This window comes from Hipposideros armiger, unplaced genomic scaffold (assembly GCF_001890085.2).
Source record: "Hipposideros armiger isolate ML-2016 unplaced genomic scaffold, ASM189008v1 scaffold_420, whole genome shotgun sequence".
Classification (NCBI taxonomy): domain Eukaryota; kingdom Metazoa; phylum Chordata; class Mammalia; order Chiroptera; family Hipposideridae; genus Hipposideros; species Hipposideros armiger.
The window spans coordinates 1,151,735-1,168,532 of record NW_017731770.1 but is presented as its reverse complement, the minus strand read 5'-3'; the positions used below and the strand labels follow the sequence as shown (position 1 = coordinate 1,168,532).

The 16,798-nt window shown below is 42.7% G+C and overlaps 1 pseudogene; it reads left to right on the top strand.

Moving 5' to 3' along the window:
- LOC109394363 (40S ribosomal protein SA-like) overlaps positions 1–2,893 on the top strand; it is a 23,879-nt pseudogene extending 20,986 nt beyond the window's left edge.
- The last annotated feature ends 13,905 nt before the right edge of the window (positions 2,894–16,798 follow it).

The window sequence follows — 16,798 nt, the reverse complement described above, 5'->3', positions numbered from 1 at the left end:
CTGGGGAAGTTGCTGTCTTTTTGTTGCTGTCCTTTTGTTCTTCAGTCTAGTTGTGGAGGACGGACGTTGCTTCACTGGCCCAAGTTGGCACCATCATTGCGCTCTTCCAGGGTGAGGCAGATCAGTCGCCGGCTTCTGGATGGCCGCTCACGGCGGCTGCTGGCCGCTCACGCTGACTGCTGGCTATATACGGTAGCCCATGGCAACCCACTGCCACAGGGGCTGCAGCCTACACTGTCGCCAGTGACTCACGGCAGCCCAGCTCCAGGTTGAGCTGTCGTTCAGCATCTTAGCTGTACAGGGCAGTGTCACTGGCCCTCATATGTGGGATCCGAACTGGGGTCCTCTGGCATCCCAAGCCAGTTGTTAACCATCGCGCCACTCGGCTGGCCCATAAAATAAGAGCTTTAATTTAGACAGAAGTAGTTTTTTTTTCTGCCCAGAAATACCCTTAAAAAATTTATTAAGAATGGTTGGTTTATCCAGAGATGTGATTAGAATATGCTAAGCTGGGAAGTGGGCTTTTAGGCAAAATCTTTTGAGCAAAGTTATATGGCCTGGTGCCAAGGGGACAAAAGGCATTATGGAGGTGAAATGTCAAGGGCTAAAGCAGAGAAGTCATGATAAGTAAGTCTGAGACATAACAATAATTTGTTTGGATGAGGAAGCAAGTCCAGGGGATTGTGAAAAATATGGTTGCTAAGATTAAAAACGGAAGAACCAGAAGGTTATTGACAGAAGAAGGAGAAATCAAGGTTACTAAAAGGCTACGGAAGCCAGACAGATATGTCTGTGATGGTGACAGTATATAATGCAGAGTCACTCTTGATTTGAGAAACTATTGTGACAAAAAAAAAAAACACATTTAATGAAGCTTTTTATTCCTAGCCCTTATGTGTAGGCTGGCTTGGAATAGTAAAGAGCAGGGTGAGGGAGACCAGCTAGAGTCACTGCAACTGAGCAAGCCTTACCGTGGACTCAGCACGTAACCATCCACCCCCAGAACTCCATATAGACAGCGGAAGCCTGAAAATCCACCTTTAGAACATTTGTCTCTGACTTCCAGTAAACCCACTAAGTGATTGTCCATCTTTTAAAACCTTTCTAAGCAAATGTTAAGATAGAATGAGTGGTTAAGACCTTTCAGACACAGAGCTGAAGGAGAGTAGAGGCCATAGATTCCAAAGCCAGGCTTTATTTACCTAACAATTTTGCCTCCTTCTGAGCACCACGATGGAAAAAAAAACAAACGAGTTTTTCCTTGTTTTCCTCATGCTTGTGGAAACAAGATATTATAACCGAGATTCCATGCTTACTGGAAACCTTTATTAGTTGTTAAGGTCAGGTCAATCTTAACAATATGAAGCATGTCCCAAAATCTATTATCTAAAATATAATTCAAATCTCAGCATCACGCTTCTTTAATTTTTGATAATGAGCATTTGGTATCCAAGAGTATATAGCGTTGTAAATTGAGGCAGCTAATAACCCTAAGAATTAGCTCCTTTGAAGCCAGTGACAAGAGTGCCCTCTCAGGTTTTTTTTTTTTTTTCTTCTCCTGACCTTGACGTTCCACAACTGCAAATATTGCTGATGCTTTTAATTTTCTAGATTATAGTTCTCCTTTTAGTGATTCCAAAGAGCAGGCATCTCTCTTTGGAAATAGCCTCTGATTAAATACACCACCTTCATCAATTCCCCAAAATCACTGAACCATTCTGCCCTTGACCCAAGAACCTAGATTTGCTTACAGGGAGATAATGACAGGAAATGGGGAGAGGAGGGTTCAATACTACAGTTAAAGGTGGCCTAACAGTACGGCCAACACCAGAAGTTGCTTAGTTTATCGATGAGGCTGGGCCTTCTTGGGTTTTTTTTTTACTTCTGTGCCTCTCTCACTGGAGGCGTTTCGTAAATGTGTTTTGGCCTAAAGAAAATCTTCACTTTTCTGCACTACCCAGGGAGGGACCCATAGGGTGTTGTTCCTGGTTCCCATGTAACTTAAAGGGAAACTTTCACAGTGTCTGGAGGCTTGGTGTCATACAAATAAAGGAGGAGGATGTCCTCAAATTCCTTGCAGCAGGATCCCACTTAGGTGGCACCAACCTTGACTTCCAAATGGAACAGCACATCTACAAAAGCAAAAGTGATGGCATCTACATTGTAAACCTGAAGAGAACCTGAGAGAGGCTTCTGCTAACAACTCATGCCATTGTTGCCATTGAAAACCCTGCTGATGTCAGTGTCATATGGTCCAGGAATACCGGCTGGCCAGCTGTGCTGAAGTTTGCTGCTGCCACTACAGCCGCTCCTATTGCTGGCCGCTTCACTCCTGGGACCTTCACTAACCAGATCCAGGCAGCCTTCGGGGAGCCGAGACTCCTGGTGGTTACCGATCCCAGGGCTGACCACCAGCCTCTCACAGAGGCGCCGTATATTATTAACCTGCCGACCATCGCTCTGTGTAACACAGACCCTCCTCTGTGCCATGTGGACACTGCCTTCACTTAAACAACGAGGGAGCTCACTCAGTGGGTCTGATGTGGGGATGCTGGCCCGGGAAGCTCTGCGCGTGCGTGACACCATCTCCCTTGAGCACCCGTGGGAGGTCATGCCTGATCTCTGCTTCTACAGAGATCCTGATGAGACGGAAAAGGAAGAGCAGGCTGCTGCTGAAAAGGAGGAATTTCAGGGCAAATGCACTGCTCCAGCTCCCGAGTTCACTGCTGCTCAGCCTGAGGTCGCAGGCTGGTCTGACGGTGTGCACATGCCCTCTGTGCCTACTCAGCAGTTTCCTACCGAAGCTCAGCCTCAGGCTGCTTCTGAAGACTGGTCCTCAGCTCCTACTGCGCTGGCCACGGAATAAGTAGGAACAACCACTGAGTGGTCTTAAGCTGTTCTTCCATCACCGGAGACTCACAAGGATGTCCAAGAGAGGACTCAAGGTGGAGCACAAGTGACTGGGTTCTTGTCTCCACACAAGAAATAACTCAAGAGCGAGACAGACGCAGAAAAGTAAAGGCGATTTATTGAAAATGAAAAGTACACCCTTGAGAGGAAAGTGCAGGCAGGCTCAGAGAATGAGTCGGACCGAGGAAGTCACGATCAAGGGGTTTTGGTGATGTCCTCCTGACGTGGTGGTTCATTCATCTCCTCCCTCTAAGCGGGACCTTCCATTTCCCGCTTTTTCTCTCTTACTTGGTTCCTCTGGAACTGTTATGGCATCGGATGCAAGATGGGAGTCATAGTAACCGCAATGCAAATGATATTATAATGACATTAAAATTAGCTAAAGGTCAGGTCCCAGTCATAGGGATTAGCCTCGCTGAATGAAACTGGTTCTTGTTTTTCTCCAGCTGCAGGTGCCTGTTACTTGTGTAACTGGTGAGGCACCTCACCTTGGACCCTGGAGGGGGTTGTCAATTTTCTAGGCTATCTATCCTGCCTCATTTCCACAAACTCGTAAATAAAATGGAAATAAGGCTGACAGAAAATAAACAGTTTCTAAAAAAACAATAATAATAATCTTCTAAAAAGCATCAAGGAGTTTTAAGGCACATTCCAAAATGCAGTCAGTGACAACAGTCCCTTTTTTTACTGATGAGCACTCCTAAGAAGTTGCCACCAGCCCCTCAGACGTACCCCCACTCAGGTGTGGATAGGACCTGCCCTCACACTGTGCAAGTGTTGCCTTGAACATGACCTGATCAGGTATTTGGAATTCTTCCCCAGGGCAGAGCATGTCATCCACTCACAAAAAGAATACTTTCCTCATTCTAAATCTGAAAATGAAATGCATCCTTCCATTTCACTCTTCAGGGTCTTCTTTATGCCCCCAAAGTAATTTTGAGGCATTCTATTTCATTTTCATGACAGCAGATTTATGAATATTTACCAATAGCAAGCAATGACTACAGGAAAGCCCCAGGAGGGGATTCAACTTCACTGCATTAGTTTTAACAATAATGAAAATTTCAAAGGAGCCAAGGTGCCTTCCTTAGCTCATTACAAATAACATGCCATAGCTTAAAGATCTCAAAGCAAATGACTGAAACAATAAGATATAATAAGGTAAAAAAAAAATTTTTTAAAGGTGGGAAAAGTCATCTCCCTGTAGAAAAAATTAAAGAGTCCCAGAGGTTAGAAAAATAATTATGGGTCAGAAAGTAACTTAGGAAGGGAGTTATGACTGCAAACCTGTTACTTTCTCTTCCTGGGCCTAGTTTAGTCCTTTGATCTGGGATGTTAATGCGATTTTCATTTACATGCACATTTCTTTTAGCATGCAGATTTCAACTTTCAGTTGGTTTTACCACAACCCCCATATTTCGAGTTGTCTGGAATCCCAGGTAGATTTTTGCTACTTTCTGGATATTTTGAATACTAACTTTTTAGTAGCCTAGATTGAAAAGTATCCAAGAACCCCTATATTCCTATATAACAGCAAGATATTATTGTTGCTCTCTCTAAACACCAAGGGTGGAATGTAACAAACTAAAAACTAAATTATCCATCCATAAATTCAACATGTATGTACTGAGTGTCTACTACATGCCAGGGACCTTTCCAGGCCCTGGGGATTCAGCAGTGAACAAGAGAGAAAACTTCTTTTTCTCAAGGAGCTTAAATTGCATGGGGGTGGGGGAGGGGGGGCAGCCACGGCATAATAAACAATTAAACAAGACAGTAAGTAGTATGTAAGCTGGACATAAGTACTAAGAAGAAAAATGAAGCAGGGAAAGAAGTTACGGAATACCCAGAAAGGACAGAGCAAGTAAGGGAGTAGAGATGGCATCACCCATATACTGAGCTGCAAACGGAGGCCTGAAGAAGATCTACCTGTACTAGAAGTATCCTCAACATGTTCGAGACCAGCAGGATAGGAAAAGCTAACATGGGCCTGGACCACAGTGGGCAAGGAGGGGCTGGCAGGAAATGGGGTCAGAAAGAACAAGGGGCCACATAGGACTGGGCTTTGCAACCGCAGCCTGGCTCTGCATGGCTGGAGCTCAGGGTGAGGTGGAAGCCACCAGAGGCTGCTGTGTGGGGGAGAGAAGGAACACTCTTATTTCCTGCTAATAACTTAAATCACCTTCAGGCAGTTGCTGTTACTAACCCTTAGGTTTTTTGGATGTTTTTAAAAGCCATACTCTAAAAACATGATTGTTTCCAAACTCATTCTTGACTCTGTCGTGAATTTGGAAAGAGAGAGACTGGCTTCCATTCTGTTTCAGTGAACGCATGATGGAATCCCAAATTCTACCCATTGATCTTCATACAGAATTAACTGCTTTGGGAAAGAGAGCTCAGGCCTACTGCATATACGTAACACTTCTCAGGCAGGAAGGTGGATGGATGAGACGGCCCATAAGTGCTGATAGAAAACCTATTAGCTGAATCACATTAGATTAGCCAAGTAGCATGATTGAGGGCATTCAAAAAACATGAAGTGCAAACATCAGTGGACAATGCATTAAACAGAGGTGAGATACTAATACCTAGAAGTACAAATGGAAATTTTCATTATTCAATATAAGTGTATCCCTAGGTCCTAAGCAACTGCCGATTCCTGTGATCAGACAGGAGGAAAGGTGCTTACTGCCAGGTGAAGGTAGTTACTAAAGTAAAGATGCAGGCGGGTACTTGATAGTTTTATGTGCAAGTCCCTTACAGAAATGACCTCCATCTAAGTCTACCATTGTGCCCAGAATTAGGTATTCCTTTGGGCTAAGACTCATGATCTCACTAAAAAGCCTTTACAAAGGTGAATAGCTTAGTTTGCACATTCACATCCCAGGCCCTGGTAATGCACACTAGCTAGCTAAAACCTTGGCAAGCAGGGATGGCCCTGAGGGAAAGTAACAGAAGCGGGCACTGGCCCAACAACAGCAATTTTTCATCCTTTTATTAATAATAACATTCACTGAGCTCGTACTATGTGCCAGCTTCTAATATTACAACAGCCCGGCGGTAACTATTATTCTCATTAAAGAGGTTGAATAAGTCTCCCAAGATCCCTAGATGTAAGCAGTGATACTGGAATTCACACCTAGCATTTAACACATGCTTAGTTAGTGCTCAATAAACAATCCACAAATGAGTGGATTAATGAAGGACTGAAACCCAGATCTTACTCCAAAGCTCAGACTCTTAACTATGTGCATTGGTGCAGTGCTTTATAGTTTTAAGCACTTTCCCATATGCTTTGGTGACTCAGGGTTAGAAACAACCCATAGTAGTATTTGCTCCAATTCAGCACACTCTTGTAGGATACTTCCTCTTCTCCCAGCTTATTCTACTTGACCCCAAGACAACCTAGAGAGAATCTGGAACATGAGGAATGGACAGGACAGGGTGCTGCCTTGTGGGGAATGGAAAGGAAAAGGAGGGGGCCAACAGGAGGGCTTTGCACACAAACGGCAAAGAGGACACATAAAGATGAAGGGGTGCTGCGGCGATTAGAAGGGCAAGCCCCAGAGTCATGCAGGCTTGGGTTGGCAGGCAACCCCTCTCTTAATGACGGTGTGACTTAACCTTCCTGCACCTCAGTTTCTGCATATGTAGCATGGAGATCGTTGTCCCTCCCTTACTAGGCAGTTATGAAATCATGTGGGAAAATGTGTGTAAAGCACATTGCCTGGCACATAGTGAGTCCTCAATAAAAGTTAGCTATCTTCATTATTAAAGAGTAAGATGGTAGTTCCCACGGACAAATGTCACAATTTGACCTAGGGTCCTCACTGGAGCCATGAATCACCATAGTTTCCACCCTTGCAAATCTTCATAAAATAAGAAATACATATCTGACCTAAAGATTTGAAAATATTCAGCTTCCTGAAAGCAGGAAACACCCTCCAATACTAAGATGTCCCAGCTTCTAAACCCCTGTCTGGGGGGAGGTTGAAGCGAGCCTTCCTCCAGCAGTTTCCCCTTTTAGGAATTCTGTTTCATGCCAGTGTTAATTTCACAGTCCTTAGTGTTCATTTCTATTATTCATGAGTTCTCTGCAATTCAATTTTACAAAGCAAAGGAGGGCAAACATAGATACGTTTTCCCTTCTGGAAACAAAACAGCATTAGCCTCTGTGAAACGGAAGGCCTGCTGATCAGATGAGTCTTCTGTAGCCAGAGTAACTGGATTTAAGCGTGTTTCTTGAAGACAGCCCAAAGACAGTATTTTACATTTGGGGGACATTTTACTTTGCATCCCTCTTTGTAAGAGTGTATCAATTCCCTGAAATGTACTCTGCTGTTCTTTGTAACTCGGCTTCCCTCCCTTTACTAGAAGACTGTAAAAGCTGCATACAAAAGGAAGGGAAAACGTAACGGACAGCCCCCCATCCTAACTCCATTTGTCCTGCTTCCAGTAGGCCCTCCCATAACACAATGATATCCCTTCATAGTCTGAGCGTGTCAAATGTTTTTGGTGCTAATGGAATAACTTGACCAAATGGATTACCACTGAACTTTCTTTCAGCCCCTGTGGTGACTGTGCAATGTGCAATGGGACTCGTGGCATGCCAGATGCAGAAGGGTCACAGCATATACGGAGTCTTTGCACAAAAGAAAAAAATGCCACTGTTTGGATGGTGTAGAGCTTGACAAGCAGACCGTGGTTTTTGCAAATTAAAAAAAGAAAAAAATGGCACCCCTTCCTCCAGACTGACATTGTCTTGAAGCACAAGCTGGATTTTGGCCCCTACACATCCCTGTAAAACTATAGGGTAGCTGTGTCCTCAATCCCAGAAGACAACAGCTCTCTGCCACCCTTCACACAATATTTTCTCACCTATACCTGGTTTGGGGTCTTTGTTGAGGGGATCTAGGGAGCAGCTGTCAAGCTTAGGGGACTGGTTAGTAAACTCCTCATTTCATTCTGAAAATGAAAGCTACTCAGCCTACTTTGTAAAAGAGGGATTGATTAGCTCATACTAAAGCATAACAGACACAGTGTGATTTAAGTTTAGCAGCCCTCCACTTTGGAACGTGTTTACTGCCGCAGACTAATGTACAAACATCCAGTCCCTCGGCTCCTGTTTCTGGGGACACAGATAGCAAGAGATTTTGAGAGTTTAACTGCCACAATCATATGGGCCAGATTGTTTTATTGGGAGACTCGGGGCCTACATACCTAGTTTATCATGTCTCACCCTGTGGTCCAGACAAGCCACTATGGCTGCACCTTCACGGAGATGTTGGCAGTGATGGGGCCATGGACCTATCACAGAGAAGGGAGCATTGCTATTTGTTCTGTCACCATGGTGGAAAGCCTCAAAAATAAAGGAAGATCTCAGAAGTGGAAAGGAGAGCATGTGATGCACAGATGTGTCTACCTCCAATTAGCTAGAAGTAGTAGGCTCAGGAAAGATTTATCAGGAAAATAAGACCTGTATAAATCACCTGAAGCACCATCCTGATGGGAAGCAGAGGTCTTTTCCTCACATGCCAACATCTGGACCAGGTTTCTGGGAAATACCTCCATGTTCAGTGGACCTGAAAGACTGGGTTGGGTATTTGAGGTAGTTACAGTGAGCAGACAATATATTCCTACAGAGGCAAGTATTAAAAGGGACACTGTCTCTTCAAAGGCCTCCACTGATACAAAGGGACACATTCCCGCAGCTGGCAAGCTCTCCTTGGCCAGGTATAGTCTTTACACTGTTGCTAAAACTCATGAACTATTTTTCCACGCTGTGCTGATGTCAAATAGCAGTCTCCACTTTTTTCATCATAAACATCCCTGAATCCAGGGTCCTTCTAACCACAAGGCGAAATAAGCCAGCTGTCTTTCCCTTTTCTGCCTGGGCCTAGCCTCCTCTCTTAGATTTGTGTCTATACTATGAATTCCATTTAAGTTAATTAGTTAACAAATGACTCCAAAGAGCTCTCATCGGGACGGCCAAGTGGCTCAGCTGGTTAAGGGTTGGCTTGGGAACGCGAGCTCTGAGCAGCAGGGCCACCAGTTTGGTTCCCACATGGGCCAGTGATGCTGCACCCTCTACAGCTAAGATTGTGAACAACAGCTCGACCTGGAGCTGGGCTACTATGAGTGGCCAGTGACAGCAAGAGCTGCCGTGAGCTGCCGTGAGTCACCGTGAGTGGCCGTCCAATGGCCAGTGACCAACTGCCTCAGCTGGGAAGAGCGCAATGATCATAATACCAACATGGGCCAGTGAAGCGGCGTCCTCCACAACTAGACTGAAGAACAAAAAAGGACAGCAACTTGGCCATTCCCCTTCCCCGATTTCCCAATGCTGCTCCCCTCCTCCAATCCCCCAATAAAAAATCTAAAAGAAAAGAAAAGCTCTCAGCAAGGACTGAAAACAGTGCTGAGCATATTCTTGATTAGATTAAATGGTCAATGTTTAGCTAAGTTCTCTAAGATAAGAGGTAAAATTAAGTTGAATGTTTTGGTTTTTAAAAAAAAAGAATTGAAAGAGTTTGAGCTCTGAGCAACAGCAGTTTGAGTCCCAGCCCAAGCTGAGCAGCCACTGAGCTGCCAACAGGTGGCAGGATGGCTCAGCTAAAAAAAAAAAAAAAATTTTTTTTTAAAGAATTGAAATTTAGCCTTCAGAGTTAGATATTAGGCACTGGTAATAAAGACAGAGAGCAGGTGACCCCTTTGCCATCCCTCATGTTTTTCATCATTTTCCTACAATGTGCCCATTTCTCTTTCTAGCACCTACAGCTGGGATTCCGCACCAAGGAAAAAACACAAGAACAAAACCCAGGTGACTAAGAATACATGCATGTACGTTCCTATCTATTATTCATATTCCTCCTGCATAGTCCTTTCCTATCCCTCCCCTATCCCCAGAGCACACATGGGTACACACATACACACACACACACACACACACACACACACACACACACACACACACACAAATTAGCCAGTGAGCACAAAAGTAGCATTCAAGTCCCTTATCCCTCAGTGAAGAAGAAATGGGGTTGCTAATCCAAAATGCATTTTCAAATCTCGTCCTGTTCTACAGAAACAAATGCTCTGGCCTGAAAACACTCTGTAATTCACTCTGCATTATCAGCAGATGAGAGGTTGTAAATTCAGCTCTCTTTTTGACTACTCAATAAAGGACATCCTCACTGATGTTCTGGCTACCCTGTTATTCTCAGAATGTTAAAACCATCCTCCTTGCCCCGACTTGAAAATGGCCATTCAGATGCAAACCAAATGACTTCAAAACTTGGTGTATCTATACTACATCTTTATCCAATCATCTATCAAAGGACACTTTAGTAGCCTCCATGTCTTGACCACCATAAATAAAACTGCAATGAACATCAGAGCACATATATCTTTAAGGGTAAACGTTTTCAGATTTTTTGGGTAGATACCCAGGAGAGGGATTGCTGGGTCATATGGTAATTCTATTCTTAATTTTTTGAGGAACCTCCACACTGTCTCCCATAGCAGCTGCACCAATCTGCATTCCCACCAGCAGCGCATGAGGGTTCCTTTTTCTCCACAGCCTCTCCAACACTTGTTATTATTTCTCTTATTGATGACAGCCATTCTAACTGGTGTAAGGTGATATCTCATTGTGGTTTTTATTTGCATTTCTCTAATTAGTGATGTTGAGCATTTTTTTCATATGTCTATTGGCCATCTATATGTCCTCTTTGCCATAAGAAGAGATGAAACAGTGCCATTTGTGACAACATGGATGGTTCTTGAGACTATTATGCTAAGTGAAATAAGTCAGACCGAAAAAGTCGAGAGCCATATGATTTCACTGATATGTGGTATATAAAACTGAAAACAACAAAGGAACAAAATAAACAAATGAAGAAACAAAAACTCATAGACACAGACAATAGTTACTGGTTACCAAGAGTAAGGGGGGTGGGAGGTGGTGGATGAGAGTAAAGGGGATCAAATATATGGTGATGGAAGGAGAACTGACTCTGGGTGGTGAACACACAATGCCATATATATATATATATATATATATATATATATATATATATGATGTACTATAGAATTGTACACCTGAAACCTATGTAACTTTACTAACAATTGTCACCCCAATAAACTTTAATTAATAATAGTAAAAAGAACTTTCCATTCCAAATGGTTGTGCTTTGTGGAAATTAACTACCTCCTCACGTAGGAAAAAAACAAAATCAATCAATCAAAACAAAAAAGTCATATGTAATTAAGACACCCATTTCCAGTTGGATCCAAAAGGCTTCCACAAAAAGAGACTCTTAGCCCCATTGTCTGCTCATTCACACTCCTCTCAGGAGCTCTCTCAGAAACATTCTTCAAGGTCAGCTATGCTGAGGCATCCTGTTTAGACACCTTCCACAGAGCAAAAGAATGAGCCACTGAAGCCTGACTTCCTCCACCTTTTGCAAGAATCTTCTGATTGGCAGTAAAGCACAGACTGTTAATAAAGTTAAAATCATTAAATTAGAGTTATTAATTGGTCTAGAGCCAAAAGATAGCTATGAAAGGAAAAAATAAAAAGCTATTTTCTCAGTACTAATCTAAAAATTAAACTTTAATATGCAAAAATTAATATCAAATTAAAAGGCTCCTGCATAGCAAAGGAAAAAAGAAATCAACAAAATGAAAAGGCAACCTATGGAATGGGAGAAAATATATGCAAACCATATATCCAATAAGGGATTAATATCCAAAATGTATAATTAACTTATATAATTCAATAGCAAAAAAACAAACAAACTGATTTAAAAATGGGCAAGGGACCCAAGTAAGCATTTTTCCAAAGACAACACCCAATGGCCAACATGTACATGAAAAGGTGTCCATCAATAGATGAACAGGTTAAGAAGATGTGAGATACATATAGCGATAGATATAAATAGATATAGATGATGATATAGATCATGATATAGATATAGATAGAAAGATGATATAGATTTAGATATAGATGATATAGATAAAACATAATTCAGTCATGAGAAGAAGGAAATCATTCCATATGCAACAACATGGATGAAACTAGAGAAAGTTACCATATTTTGCTGTGTATAATGCACACCCATGTTTTTGGCTCAAACTTTCAGGGAAACCGATTTAGTACTATCCATGTATAATGCACATCATTATGTTCCCCTCAAAAATTTGGGCAAAAATGTGTGCATTATACATGACAAAATACAGAATATTAAGTGAAATTAGCCAGATGGAGAAAGGCAAATACTGTCTGACCTCACTTATATATGGACTCTAAAAACAAAAAGTCAACTAATAGAAAGAGAGTAGAATGGTGGTTTCCAGAGACTGGAGACTGAGAAATGCCGATCAAAGCCTTCAGGTATAAGATGAATAAGCTCTGGGATTTAATACACAGCATGGTAGTTAATAATACTGTGCTGTATTCTTGAAATTTGCTAAGAAAGTAGACCATTAGCATTCTCACCCCCCCGACACACACACACACACATAAGTAACTACATGAGGTGATAGATGTGTTAATTAACTTGATTATGGCAATCATTTCACAAAATATACATATGTCAAATCATCATATTGTATACTTTAAATATATACAACTTTATTTGTCAATAATGCCTCAGTAAAGCTGAAAAAAAGACAGTTTTGGTGAGTATGTGGAGAAATTGGAACCCTTGTACACTGTTGGTGGAAATATAAAATGATGCAGCCATTATGGAAAACAGTATGGAGGTTCCTCAAAAAAAATAAAACTAGCACTGCTTTATGATCCAGAAATTCTACTTCTAGATATATACCCAAAGAAAACGAAATCAGTATCGCAAAGAGTTATCTGCACTCCTTGTTCACTGCAGCATTAGTCACAATAGCCGAGATATGAAAACAACCTAAATGCTCATCAACAAATGAATAAAGAAAATGTGATTCATATTAGAATATTATTCAGCCTTTAAAAAGAAGGATACCCTACAATCTGCAACAACACAGATAAACCTGGAGGACATTATGCCAAGCAAAATAAGCCAGTCACAGGACAAGTGCTACATGATGCTCCTTATATGAGGCATCTAAAATAGTCAAACTCACAGAAACAGAGAATAAAATGGTAGTTACCAGGGACTAGGGTTAGGGAGAAATGAAGAGTTGCTCTTCAATAAGTATAAAGTTTCGGTGAATAAGATGAATGCAAGATGAGTAAGTCTTGCACATAAGATATGTACAGCATAGCACCCAGATTAACAACACTGTATTATACACTTAAAATTTTAAGAGGGTAAATCTCATGTTAAGTATTCTTATCACAATTTCAAGAACTATGTAATATTAAAAAAAAAATACACCATGATGGGCCACATCTCTAGAAACTGGGTCATTTCTATCCTTGCCAGCCTGGAACACCTTAGACACACTCTGGTACAAAGCAGTCAAAAGAACATAAGGAATCCAAAAATGTTTCCTAGGGGCTGACAACTCAGGGTTCCTGAAGTCAGAATTAAGAACGCCTATGTTGAAAAGCAATGGTTCTGAAATTTCTGCTGTTTTGCTCACATCCAGGCAGGTCTCCTCCCTCTATGACAGCAGTGTCCCAGGTTCCCAGCAAACTGAGCTCTGGACCTAAGGAGGCTTGCTAGTGGTTATGCTCAAAGTGTTATAAATATGGTGTGCTCTGTGAACTGCCATTTCAATGAAAAAGTAGAACAAACGAACAAAAAATATCTTTTTATTCTCAAACCAACACCTCATCTTCAGCAAACCATTAAAAGTGGAAGATCCAAAAAGCTCTGGTGATAGAGAAAAGTTACCATTGGGCCCACTTCCATTTGCAGGAAATGTTTAAAGGTAGAAGAATGCATTGGGTCAGGCTTCCCCCTGCCCTCTCTTGAGCCACAACCATAGGGGTCAGCCTAGAATGGCGGATGAGTCAGTACCTGTTCCCCTCAGCCAGACCCCTGGGTTCAGGACAGGGTCTCCTGCAGAGGACAGAGAACTCATCTCCCATTCTCCCTCTCTCCTATAGCAGCTGCTCATTGCATGGTGGCAAACAAATCACCAAACACCATCTGACCATCCTCAGAAGACACACACGAGGCAAATGACAAGTTACATTCTCCTCATGCACTGACAGGAACAGAAAGAGAGTCTGGGGCCTTTGCCTGCATCGCAAACCTTCTGAACCCCCCATATCATGGTTCATAAGGCCTCAGGCTAAGAAGAATTTCAGTGACCCAAGATAATTTCCAGATATCTTATGAATCCCAGGGAGAAACTGAAGTACACGGAGTGGGGATTAAGCCCAGAGTCCCCTGTGCGCTTTCCTGTACAATCAAGAAATAGAACTACATGTAAAGAAAAAAGAGCTGAGGAAAGAATGTAGAAAATGGAGCTGTTTTCTGCCAAGATAAGAAATCATTCTAAGTTGCCCCTGGCTTAGGTTTAAACTGTACAGTTTGCTCCACTATGTGCTCAAACCCCATCACCTTCATTCAAGCCCTTGCTAAAACTTTAAATGAGTTATTATACACATTAAATTGTCATTTAATCATACCCAAGCACTGTCATAAAAGCAAATGAAGCAAACCAAGCAGCACTGGAATAAAAAATACTACACTAGTCACATTCTGAAAGCACAAGCTGAAAAATGCTTACTGTCACCTCATACAAGGGGAGGGGAGGCCTGCCACCACAGATAACAAATGGCTTAGGAGGTTCCGGCTCTTCACGTGCTCACTCGTAGCTGGGGAGCTGATGGCTGCCAACCAGCAGCAAGACTGACGTTCACTTAACCAACCTTGGTTGCACACACCCTGATTTGAGGTTGTTCGGTCCAAAGGCCCAGCTCAGAAAGAGGCTGTCAGGCACTAACCCCAGAATAGGCTCTCCTGTGCTCTTTTAGGAAGTCATGGCAGTTACCATTTGGGGCTTCTTAATGGTGAATTTAAATGCTCCATGACAGCTTCTAAAAGTGAGGGAGTGGGGCACTCACAAACTCCCTCTCACATCCGCCCAGAGGAATCATGGCATGCCCAGCCCCACCAACTCTGTTCTTTTGACTCTGCTATGGGCCAAGAGAGGGAAGAACTGGAAAACCCATGGAGACCAGTTGGGTATGTATTAGCAAGAGTCAAAGCTAGAGAGCCTGAAGAGCCCCCCTCAAGCTGAGCATGGGAGAGTGAGTGGGGTTAGTAAGTGTGCTTAGGTAGGGCTGGAGAAGGCCTTCGAGACATCTTTAAAGAGAAGGATGATTTTTTAAAGTTCTGCTATACCTTGTGAGCATAAACCCTTTTTGTTTGGTTTTATGTTCACCTTTTATTTGCTTGGTTTGTTTTTGTTATATTTTTGAGAGATTGTTTTTTTAAAGCTTAAAATTGCTTTTTCGAGTATTTTTTGGAATTCCAAACAATTGTCTTTTTTTTTAAGACTGTATTGAAACTGACTTATATAGTGACTTGATTTTATAGTTATGTTAGATATTAATGATTGTCAATTTCTGAGAGTAATTTATTCAGTATATGTTGAGTGCAAAATATTCAACCTGGCCTGTGGAAACCTCAAAGGTATTAGACAGGGACCTGTTTCCAATTACCATTTAATGGCAATTATAATTATTTTTTATTTAAAAGCGGTTACTCGGGCCGGCCGAGTGGCGCGATGGTTAAGAACTCGCTTGGGATGCCAGAGGGCCCCGGTTCGGATCCCACATATGAGGGCCAGTGACACTGCCCTCTACAGCTAAGGTGCTGAACAACAGCTCAACCTGGAGCTGGGCTGCCATGAGTCGCCGGCGACGGCGTGGGCTGCAGCCCCTGTGGCAGTAGGTTGCCATGGGCTACTGTGTGTAGCCAGCAGCCAGCGTGAGCGGCCAGCAGCCGCAGTGAGCGGCCGTCCAGAAGCCGGCGACTGATCTGCCTCGCCAGAGAAGAGCGCAATGATGGTGCCAACTTGGGCCAGTGAAGCAGCGTCCTCCACAACTAGATTGAAGAACAAAACGACAGCAACTTGTCTGTTCCCCATTCCCCAATTCCCCAGCACTGTTCCCATCCCCCCAATTCCCCAATAAAAATCTTTTTAAATAAATAAATAAATAAATAAATAAATAATAAAATAAAAGCGGTTACTCGCTGAAACAGAAGCAGAGATCAGGTTCTACAGAAGTTCAAAATCTGGAGAGAATAATTCCAGCCAGGGAGGAAGTCCTGGGAGAGGGAGAACCATCATGAGTTACAGAATGCTTCATGGAGGAGGTAGCAAGGTAGACGGGCCTTAAATGATGAGAAGGCTTTGGGCCTGCAGAGATGGGAGGGAAGGGTCTTCTAGGTAGAGAAGGGAAACCCAAACTGAGAGAAAAGCCTAAGTAGAGTGAGAAAATACAGAGACAGTTAAGTAAACAGTGAGAAACTCTGTTTAGCCAAGGCAAAGACTCCATGAAGGCAACTAATGGAAAGATGAAGTTAAGGGGTAGGTTATGCGCAAATCACAGAGAACCGGCGATGCCATCCTTAACAGCATGGATTTTCGTCAACAAGCAATTGTACAGAATGCAGGTGGAGGATGGAGATCCTATGTTTTTGAAACGAGACATTTCAGGACTTTATGTTCAGGCCCAGCCTGCCCCTCTGCAGTACTGCTTCCCATCTGTACTCACTCAGATTTTCCTTAATTTCGACTTCAAAACATAAGTGCTCAATCTGGCATGCAGGTATGCACTGAGGCTTTTGAGAAAGGGTTGAACTGCCTCTGTTAATCATGTAATAAAACCCCCCAGGAGGCCAAAACATAAGGCATTGTTTCCAAACATGACAGGTCACTGCTGCTTTTTCTGCCCAACCAGGAAAAATATGAGTGTTGTCTCCTGCCC